We start from the raw sequence: 10,808 nt of genomic DNA, 5'->3' as shown, positions 1-10,808 counted from the left end.
AGAGACTTTGCGACAACGGAGGAAAGCCGCCAGTGGGTGGGGCTCAGGCCCTTCCTCCAGGCTGGTTCCAAAATGGTGGGGGTAGTGGCGTCAGCAACGCCCCCGCCCCTTCCGTCCACCTCCCTCCTTCTTCCCCAGGCCACCCAGGAGGGGGGAGGGGATGGAAAGGAGCAACCCACGTGACTGCCGACAACCTGGCGCGTGACGCGAAGCGGCGGGCCCAACGCTCGCCTTGCTTTGTGGGAAACGTAGTTCAGCCGACCATCAAGTTGGCAAAGAGAGACGGGGCTAGCACTACATTTCCCAGGAGTCAGCGGGGCGACGCCGCCGCTGCCGCCGTCCGAGAGCGGGGACGCGGGGCGCGCTGTCGGGCGGGGGCGAGGTTCGGGCCGGTTGTGCCGTTGCGAGGCTGCAGCTGCGATCGCTGCGGTGGGCCCAGGTGAGTGAGGGCCTCTGATGGGGATTAGAGCAGTTCCACCGGCTCCAGTCGTTTTGTCTTTTATCTTTCCTCCGCGGCGGCTGGGTCAGGGTCCCCGGCAGGCCCGGCGCCGAGCTGCTCCCCCGCGCCTACCCCTAGGCCTCCTCTGAGCGGGCTCCGCTCTCTCCGGCTCCTCCCCCTCCCCGCCCTTCAGGGCTTCCCCTCGCTCAGGCCTAGCTCCCGACGCTCTGGTCCGCCTTTTCTCCCGAGCAGCTCCTACCCTTTCCCCCCCCTCCTTGCAAGCTTCGAGGAAGAGGCCTCAACCTCTTCCATTTCTCTCTTTAGTCGTGGGAACCCCATTATTTGGATTTTTCTTTTTCCCGGAACTCTTTGAGTGCTAACCCCTCCCCCTCCCCCCGGTCTCCATTGGCCTGGTTCTGTCTTCTCTTAGGGCGCATGTGGCTGGCACTCAGTAAATGTTAGTCCTTCTTTTCTGCCTTGCGGCCAGAGGAGGCATAGTCCAAATTTATCTGCTCCGGGAGCATTTGTGCGCCCACTTTTATTTCAGTCTCTTGGGTTGGAGGTGAGGCCGACTTGCATTCCAGTGGTAATCGGCGTGTGTTCTGCTTGTAGGAGGCAATTTTCTTTGCCTCCTTTAGCACCTCAGCAACTTTTTATCAGCTTTTCTCATTGCCTCTCTAAATCTTAGGGGTGGAGCATGGCGGCAGAAGCTGGCGAGTAGCGCTGGTGCCCAGAAGTTCGAAGCCATCAGGGGTACTAGGGGGTTTACGGGGAGGTTGTTAATTGGATTGAAGGAGAAGCCAGAGTGTGGTAGAGCCTGGCGGGCGAGAGCCAATGAAGCTTCTGGTGGCAGCATAACAGATGGATCCTGCAGCCAGCTTGCCTGGGTTCAAATTTTGGCTCTGTTAGCTTTTGATTTTAGGTCAAGGGGCTTCGCTTCCAGGTGCCTCGGTTTCCTTATCTGCAAAATAGCGGTAAGTAACAACGGCTACTTTATAGAGTGATTGTGAAGATTAAATGAGATTAAATTGAAAACCGCTTAGCTCATTACCTGACATGTATTAAACGACATCATTATCAATCATCGTTTATAGGATTTCCAGATGGTGGGCCCAGAGTGGAAAGGCAGGTATTACACCAGCATTTTCCTTTCTTTTCAGATGGCCCTTCCTTTTTTTTTGTTTGTGGAAATATTGTCTGTTCGGTTATCTGGACAGCTTGATGTGTGTATCATTAAGTAGAAGCCTGTTAAAGAGTTAGCAACGGTTCCTGCCATGAACCAACTTGTGGAGCAAATCGGGCTTAGTTTGCTCTTTGCTGGGAATTACGTTTTGTGAACTAGTGCACACACTAGCAATATCAAAAACGAGCTTATCCCGCAGCCACTTAGGCTTGATTGTACCTTGTAAAAGGTGAATTGAAGTTTTCAGAAGAAGTCGTTTATCTGAAAATCTTTTATGTCCAATACAGGCTTTTCGCTTTGTTCTTTAACCCTTTTGGCACCAGTGGCAGGTCCCCGGTTTTGGAGACTGACGTTTTTAGTCTGCAGATGTACGAGTCCCATTTTAGTGGTGGTGCTGATAGTAGTAATAGTAGCTGACAGTAGTTCTTTAGCATATTTCATTACCATTAACACCACATACAGGCGCTTTTTGAATTTGGTTTAGCCAGTGAAATTAGGGTTTACAAAACCTATTTTGTCCTGAGAAATTACAAGGAGGAAGCTTGGAATATTGCTGAGGTTAGCGCCGAGGTGGGGAGAGATGAGGCTGACGGAGAGAGAGCAGAAGACGTATGACTGTTATTTCGATTGGATGGTCTTAATCACTAAGAATCTTAAGATGCTAGTCTGTTTCTCTTGGGCACAATGACATCCTGAATTGAAGGCAGCGTGGTTAACGCTGTTCTCTCAAATATTAGATTTTGTTGGATTGCTTCACATACTCATTTTGTAAACATCTAAGATTGAGTCAGTTCAGTATTTGGCTGATTGATTCAACAAATAGTGCCTGAGAACGTACCATCTACTGGCTCCTGTGCTAGGCTGTGGGAGTACAGGGGCTTGTGAGACAGCAGGGGTCTCGCTTTTGGAGAACTTCCAGTAGAGTGGGGGAAGACACAACAGGTAAGCCAATAAATGACAAATTGAGAAAAGTGATGTGGAGATATCAAGTAGGGACTGTAGTAGACACTAACAAGGGAGACCTCAGGGTGGTCAGAGTTCTTTTGGGCGCAAGTGAGGAGACAGTTTGGAGGAGGGAGGATTCCGTGTGGAGGGAACAGCAAGTGCCGAAACTTGAAATGGGGAGAATTTAGTGTGCTTTCAGCACTGAAAAGAGGCCCGAAGTAGCTGATACAGTGAGGAGAGTGGTTACAGAACAGATGGACAGGTAAGGTTTTTGGGGAAGCCGTCGAAGCCTTCCAGTTGATATTTTAAAATCAGTTTTGCAGAGGTATGGATGGTGGGGGGCGGGGGATATCATTATATCATTTAAGAGGCTGCTGTACTGGTCCGGGCTGGACATGGTAGTTACCTGAAGTAGGGGGATGGAATGGAGATGTATTGATGGGAAGAAGCGGGGGGGTTGGAGATGACGTAGGTTTAATATTCCTTGGAGCAGGCCATTCTTTTTTTTTTTAATTTTTTTTATTCTTATGTTAATCCCCATACATTACATCATTAGTTTTAGATGAAGTGTTCCATGATTCATTGTTCATAACACCCAGTGCTCCATGCAGAATGTGCCCTCCTCAATACCCACCACCAGGCTAACCCATCCTCCCACATGGAGCAGGCCATTCTTAATCTTTGGTCCATGGACTGTGGGGAACCCAGGAACTAAAATTTTTGTGAGGGAGTGCTTTTTCTCAAAGGTTTGATACCTTCCATCTTCCTCATTAGTTTCAAAATTTAAGAATACTGTTCTAGAGCCTGGAATGCAGGTTTATAACCCATAAAAAAGTAGTTGCCCATAGCTTATCAGGAGAGTCGAGTCATGGGTACCCTTCTAAAAGATTGCTTCCTTCGTCCTTTTTATTTATTTTTAAGTAATCTCTACACCCCACATGGGGCTCAAACTCAGAACCCCAAAATCGAGTCGCCCCGAGAACTGAGCCAGCCAGGGCACCGCATTTCTTAGTCTTTCATGGGAACTTTTTTAAAGATCAAGGTTAAGGGCGCCTGGGTGGCTCAGATGGTTAAGTGTCTGCCTTCGGCTCAGGTCATGATCCCAGGGTCCTGGGATCGAGTCCCACATCGGGCTCCCGGCTCAGCGGGGAGCCTGCTTCTCCCTCTGACCCTCTCCCTTCTCATGCTGTTTCTCTCTCGCTCGCTCTCTAAAAAATAAAATCTTAAAAAAAAAAAAAAAGATCAAGGTTAAATGTTGTGCCATAGATCATCTTTTAGTTTCTTTTTGTCTGCAAGTTATGGGCTGATGCACATACTGAGGAAGCTAAACATTAGTGAGCTCAGTTTCATGAAAATCCATTTCTTTTTTTTTTTTTTTTAAGATTTTATTTGTTTATTTGAACGAGAGGGAACACAAGCAGGGGGAGTGGAAGAGGGAGAAGTAGGCTTCCTGCTGAGCAGGGAGCCCCATACGGGGCTCGATCCCAGGATCCTGGGATCATGACCTGAGCTGAAGGCAGACGCTTAACGACTGAGCCACCCAGGCGCCCCGAAAATCCATTTCCTAATGTTTTCTTTCACTGGAAGAAACAGTTCCTATTTTAAGTGGTACAAATGGAGCACTTTAGGGTATGAAGAGCAAGATCATTTTCTTCTTGCTTTCCTTCAGCAGTTAGGGGTTTCAGATGTATATTCATATTTTTTGAGTATATTTTTACATGACAGTGTGTTATTGGATGTATAGGGTGTACTTTGTACACCAGAGTTAGAGCTGTACCACTGAAAAAACCATGTATTTTTGTTTTTACTGCAGAGGTTGGAAACTGAAGGCTTATGGACTGAATCCAATCTCCAGATGTGTTTTGATTGGCTCACATAGTCTTATAAATTTGAATTTGTTGTCAACATAAAAAAACAAGGAGATTTTATGTAAAAATTTGGATTCAGGCTGCTTTTGAAAAATCAGTTCTGGCAGCCATGGAACTGTGTTTCTGCTTCATAGCAGCCATCTTTTGTAGTTGGTCATGTCCTCTCTAGTTTGTTGGAGACCTTGCTACAGCCTGACATGTATCCCTGATGTGGTGTGAAGTGTCACTTGATACTATTTTACACCTTATATTACATGTCTGTTTGTAGGCCCTTTAATTTGGTCTCCCTGTTCTAGATATATGATACAGGTCTCTAATGCCTCCACTTAAGTCTTTTTTCTGTCTTAATGTTCTATCACCATTAAAAATTGTTTCGTCTTGTTGCCTTATTTTTTGCGAGCCAACGAGGGAGGTAAGTCCAAAACATTGAATTATTTTGTTTCCAAACTCAAGAAACCCAAGGGCTTTTAGAAAGCTTAAAGGCATTGACCTGACCCCGGCCCATGCCTTTTAGCTGGCATGGGTGCAGTGTCCTCGTTTTTTGTTCTGCCTGATTTGCTTTTTAGCATCTAGAATATCGTAACTGCATAGCTGGGCTTGTTTCAGAACATAGAAGGCCAAGGAAAGAGAAATTATGAATGTTTAATTAGAAGACTTTTGGCTCTTGTCTTTAGGCATAAGGACCAAAGTTGTTTTTCTGTGTGTGTGTGTGTGTTTAATATGCCTTTTTTTTTTTTTGAGGGATAATAACTCAACATTTTTTTAAAAGATTTTCCTTATTTATTTGAGAGAGACAGATAGCTAGAGAGAGCAGCAGGCAGAGGGAGAGGGAGAAGCAGACTCCCGCTGAGCAAGGAGTTAGACGCGGGGCCCCATCCCAGGACCGTGGGATCATGACCCGAATGGAAGGCAGATGCTGAACCACCTGAGCCACCCAGGTGCCCCAATAACTCAGTTTTTTCCTTCTATTTTGATAATAAGGGCAGGATAAATAAAGAATTGCTAGAGGACATCAGAGAGGTGAGACTGCTTTCTAAAGTTACCCAGATTTCTTCACTCTAGAGCTCCATTACATCAGGGCTTCCCAGAAGATGGTCTTTCTTAGTCTTTCATGGTCAAATTTGTCAAATTCATTTGATTTTTCTAAATGTCACTTGATATTATTTTACAATAATATCTGTCTAAAGGATGTGTCCTGCAGTCTTGACTAATAGCTTTGGCTATCAGACTATGGGCTATCAGAAAAAAACTTTAAAAATGGAGGAGATTGAGGCACCTGGGTGGCTCATTCGTTAAGCATCTGCCTTCAGCTTGGGTCATGATCTCAGGGTCCTGGGATTGAGCCCTGCATTGGGCTCCCTGCTCAGCGGGAAGCCTGCTTCTCTCTCTTCCACTCCCCCTGCTTGTGTTCCTGCTCCCACTATCTCTCTGTCAAGCAAATAAATAAGATCTTTAAAAAAAAAAAAAAAAATGGAGATTGAGGAAGTTGGTCAGATGCCAGAGTGGGGTTGCCCACTAGAAAAAATGGGATAAATTTTTTAAGATAAATTCTTGTTTCAGATACAATAAAGTGATGCTTTATGTAGTCTTAAATTTTTTTTTTTAAGATTTTTTTTTATTCTTATGTTAATCCCCATACGTTACATCATTAGTTTTAGATGTAGTGTTCCATGATTCATTGTTTGTACATAACACCCAGTGCTCCATACAGAATGTGCCCTTCTCAATACCCATCACCAGGCTAACCCATCCTCCCACCCCCGTCCCCTCTAGAATCCTCAGTTTGTTTTTCAGAGTCCATCGTCTCTCATGGTTCGTCGAGATTTTTTTTTTTTTATTTATTTATTTGAGACACAGAGATACAGAGAGAGAGAGAAAGCATGAGCAGGGAGAGAGGCAGAGGGAGAGGGAGAAGCAGGCTCCTTGCTGAGCCAGGAGCCCGATGTGGGGCTTGATCCCAGGACCCTGGGACCATGACCCGAGCCGAAGGCAGACGCTTAACCATCTGAGCCACCCAGGCGCCCCTAGTCTTAAATTTTTTTTAAGATTTTATTTATTCGAGAGTGAGAGAGCAAGAGAAAGAGCATGAGTGGGGGGAGGGGTGGAGGGAGAGGGAGAAACAGACTCCCTGCTGAGCAGGGAGCCCAACATGGGGCTTGATCCCCAGGACCCTGGGATCATAACCTGAGCTGAAGGCAGACGCCCAACTGACTGAGCCATCCGCGCATTCCTTGAACAACACCTTTCTTGACACCCTATCTATAGGTATTCCTCTCATCAACCCCCCCCCCCGCACATTATTATTCTGGGACATTATTATTATTATTTTTTTAAGATTTTATTTATTTGAGAGAGAGAGTGCTCCCAGAGGGAGGAGCAGAGGGAGGGGGACAAGCAGACTCCGTGCTGAATGCGGAGCCCGACGTGGGGATCAACCTCACGCAGGACCCTGAGATCATGACCTGAGCCGAAATCAAGAGTTGGAGGCTCAACTGACTGAGCCACCGAGGGGCCCCTGTGGGACATTATTTTAATCCACTGCGTCTTCACCTCTTTAGAGAGTAAAGCAGGGATTTGTTGATTCATTGCTGAGTCCCCACACCTACTGTGTTCTATGCCACGTAGAAGGGGCTTAGTAAATACTGAAAGAAAGGATGAATTAATACGGGAAGAGATATGCTGAATGGTTGGCTATCTCTGGAAGTGCTCCCGCTATTAAGTCCTCATTTACTCAGATTCTATTAAGCTACCAGTTGAAAATGATTTGTATGGTGGTACATGAGATTGCAAAGGGGCAGAAAGGTACTTTCTGGAGTGATAGGAATATTCCACATATATATATTTTGAAGTTCAGCACGGGGCTTGAACTCAACGACCCTGAAATCAAGACCTGAGGTGAGATCAAGAGTCGGATGCTTAATCGACTGAGCCACCCGAGGTTCCCCTGAAATATTCCATATTTTGGTTGGAGTAGTGTTTCACAGTATATTTTGTCAAAACTGACCAAACTGTTCTTACAATGTGTACATCTTTTGTAAGTGAATTATGACGTTGATTTATAAAAATTTGTTGTCAAAAGTCATTCTCTAAAGACATAATATAAAACTAAGGTAACTGTATAAGTAGGTTGTGATGATCATTGTTTTTCTTGAATTTTTAGTAAGTTTAGCCAAGTATGGATTAGATTTTAAAAGACCATTTGGAGTAAGGAGGGTGCCTTGGGATCTATTGAGGGAAGAGACTGAGCTGGCAGGACTCTGAGCAGCCTACTCCCATTTCAGTCAGAGCAGTTCTATAGTGATAATTTTTTACTTAGGGGTTCTGCTTAACATTTCATTTTTATTAAAGATTTTTCTTTAGAGAAATTTATGTATTTTATTTATTTTTTAAAAGATTTTATTTATTTGACAGAGACATAGCGAGAGAGGGAACACAAGCAGGGGGAGTGAGAGAGGGAGAAGCAGGCTTCCCGCCGAGCAGGGAGCCCGATGTGGGGCTCGATCCCAGGACCCTGGGATCATGACCTGAGCTGAAGACAGACACGTAACCAACTGAGCCACCCAGGTGCCCCTAAAGTATTTTATTTTTTATTTTATTTTTTTAAAGATTTTATTTATTTATTTGACAGAGAGACACAGCGAGAGAGGGAACACAAGCAGGGGGAGTGGGAGAGGGAGAAGCAGGCTTCCCGCGGAGCAGGGAGCCTGATGTGGGGACTGGATCCCAGGACCCTGAGATCATGACCTGAGCCGAAGGCAGACGCTTAATGACTGAGTCACCCAGGTGCCCCTGTGTCAGAGAGAGAGTGCACATGCGCTGGCGGCACAAGCAGGGGGAGCGGCAGGCAGAGGGAGAAGCAGGCTCCCTGCCGAGCAAGAGACATGGGGATCATGACCTGAGCTGAAGGCAGATGGTTAACTTGACTGAGCCACCCAGGCGCCCCGTATTTTTTAAGATTATTTATTTGAAAGGGGCGCCTGGGTGGCTCAGTTGGTTAAGCGTCTGCCTTCGGCTCAGGTCCTGATCCCAGGGTCCTGGGATCGAGCCCCACATCGGGCTCCCTGCTCCGCGGGAAGCCTGCTTCTCCCTCTCCCGCTCCCCCTGCTTGTGTTCCCTCTCTCACTGTGTCTCTCTCTGTCAAAAAAATAAAAAAATCTCTTAAAAAAAAAAGATTATTTGAGAGAGGGAGGGAGGGCACAGAGGGGAAATGAGGGCGAGAAGCAGGCTCTCTGCTGAGCAGAGAGCTCAATGCAGGGCTCCATCCCAGGACCCTGAGATCATGCCCTGGGACATCCAAGTGCCCCCATCCCATATTTTTTATTTTAAGTAGGCTTCATGCCCATTGTGGGGCTTAAACTCAACGACCCTGAGATTAAGTGTTGCCTGCTCTGCTGAGCTAGCCAGGCGCTCTGAAATTTATTTTTAAAGTAGTCTCTAGGGGCGTCTGGGTGGCTTGGTTAAGCAATTGCCTTCGGCTCAGGTCATGATCCCAGGGTCCTGGGATTGAGCCCCACGTTGAGCCCCGTGCTCAGCGGGGAGCCTGCTTCTCCCTCTGCCTGCTGCTCCCCCTGCTTGTGTTCTCTCTCTATGACAAATAAAAATAAAATCTTTTTTTTCTTAAGTATTTTTTTTAAAGATTTATTTGTTTATTTGGGGGGAAGGACAGGAGGAGAGGAAGAGAGTCTCAAGCAGACTCTGTGCTGAGCGCAGAGCCCAGTGTGGGGCTTGATCTTACAACCTGAGACCACGACCCGAGCTGAAACGAACAGATGCTTAACCGAGTGAGCCACCCAGGCGCCCCCAAAATAAAATCTTAAACAAAAAAAAAGTAATCTCTACACCCAGTGTGGGGCTCAAACTAACGACCGCAAGATCAAGAGTCAGATGCTCTACTGACAGCCAGCCAGGCGCCCTTTTTTAAGATTTTATTTATTTGTCAGAGAGGAGCACTAGTGGGGGGAGCAGCAGGCAGAGGGAGATGCAGGCTCCCCGCTGAGCAAGGAGCCCAATGTGCAGCTTGATCCCAGGACCCTGGGATCACGGCCTGAGCTAAAGGCAGACACCCAACAAACTGAGCCACCAGGCGTCCTGAATCTCTGTTCTTTTAGAGAAGGAAGCTTAATGACATTTTTTTAAAGATTTATTTATTAGAGTGTGAGCCCGCATGAGCAGGGATGGAGGGAAGGGAGAGAGAGACTCTTCAGTAGACTCCCCACTGAGCATGGGGCCCAAGGTGGGACTCATCTCGCGACCCTGAGATCATGACCTGAGCTGAAATCAAGAGTCAGAGGCTTAACCAGCTGAGCCACCCAGGCACTCCTGAAGTTTTTTTTTAATGAAAAAATTTTTAATATGGTTCATCCAAAGTGCCAGCTTCCTGATAAAACCTGATACCCACTCATTATTAGTGAGTTGTGTATTTGCATACATGAACCATGAATGTAAGTGAAAGATAACACTGAGTTTCAAAGTTGCCAACTGAGTTATTGCTGTGGCTATTTGGAAATTAAGATTTTATGTGCTAGTCAAAAGTATACATAAACTGTAACATTATGTACAGTATGTTATTCCAGCTAGAATTTTGACCTTACCCTTCTCAGCTCATCTTATTCTGGTAACTAATCTGAGACCTGCCAACAAGAAATAGAGGGTACTTTCTGAGGAGAGGATCTTTAGTTTCCTTTTTGGGTATTAAATATCACAGCAAAGCTATAGGGATACAGGCTTTGTCTTCTAGATTGTTCATTCTCCTTCCTTTATTCCCTTTAATGAATAAGAAATTGTTCAAATATATAAATCCTGGATACACTTTTTTTTTTTAAATTTTATTCATTTGACAGAGATGATAACCAGGGGGAGCAGCAGGCAGAGGGAGAGGGAGAAGCAGGAGAGCAGGGAGTCCAACGCGGGACTCAGTCCCAGGACCCTGGGATCATGACCTGAGCTGAAGGCAGATGCTCAACTGACTGAGCCACCTGGGCGCCCCTGGATACACTTTTTGATGCTTGTCTCCTATCATAAAGCATTATGTGTCCAAACTTAGCTTTTCCTATAGTAACTCTTCAGTAATCTAGTTTCTTTTTGAAAGTATTAACTTTTCCTGTTGAAAATTTACTTTTTCCGGCACTTGGGTGGATCAGTCAGTTAAGTGTCCCACTTCTGATTTCTGCTCAGGTCATGATCTCGCGGTCGTGGGATCCAGCCCTGTGTTGGGCTTACCATGTGCTGAGCGTGGAGCCTGCTTGGGGTTCTCTCTCTCTCCCTCTGCCCCTCCCCCCTGCTCATGCGTGCTCTCACACATGCACAAGCTCGCTCGCTCTCTAAAAACAAACCAAAAACAACTTCTTGGGGCGCCTGGCTGGTTCAGTCCGTG

General features: G+C 46.2%; 1 protein-coding gene across 3 annotated transcripts in view; it reads left to right on the top strand.

Moving 5' to 3' along the window:
• The first annotated feature begins 284 nt into the window (after positions 1-284).
• Positions 285-10,808, top strand: part of THRAP3 (thyroid hormone receptor associated protein 3) — a 74,200-nt gene continuing 63,676 nt past the window's right edge. For 2 of the 3 annotated variants that reach the window (XM_045898083.3, XM_045898085.3), the window contains exon 1: positions 285-439. The gene's annotated coding sequence lies outside the window, so the exon portion shown is untranslated. Of the gene's footprint in view, positions 440-675; positions 1,414-10,808 lie in introns of those variants that run through there. The other variant, XM_045898084.3, reaches the window with a different exon arrangement.

Source organism: Mirounga angustirostris, unplaced genomic scaffold (assembly GCF_029215605.1).
Source record: "Mirounga angustirostris isolate CCGP_5_RB_7025 unplaced genomic scaffold, mMirAng1.0.hap1 SCAF_4, whole genome shotgun sequence".
NCBI classification, from domain to species: domain Eukaryota; kingdom Metazoa; phylum Chordata; class Mammalia; order Carnivora; family Phocidae; genus Mirounga; species Mirounga angustirostris.
Note: the sequence above shows the minus strand (reverse complement) of the source record. Positions and strands in the feature narration are given on the sequence as shown.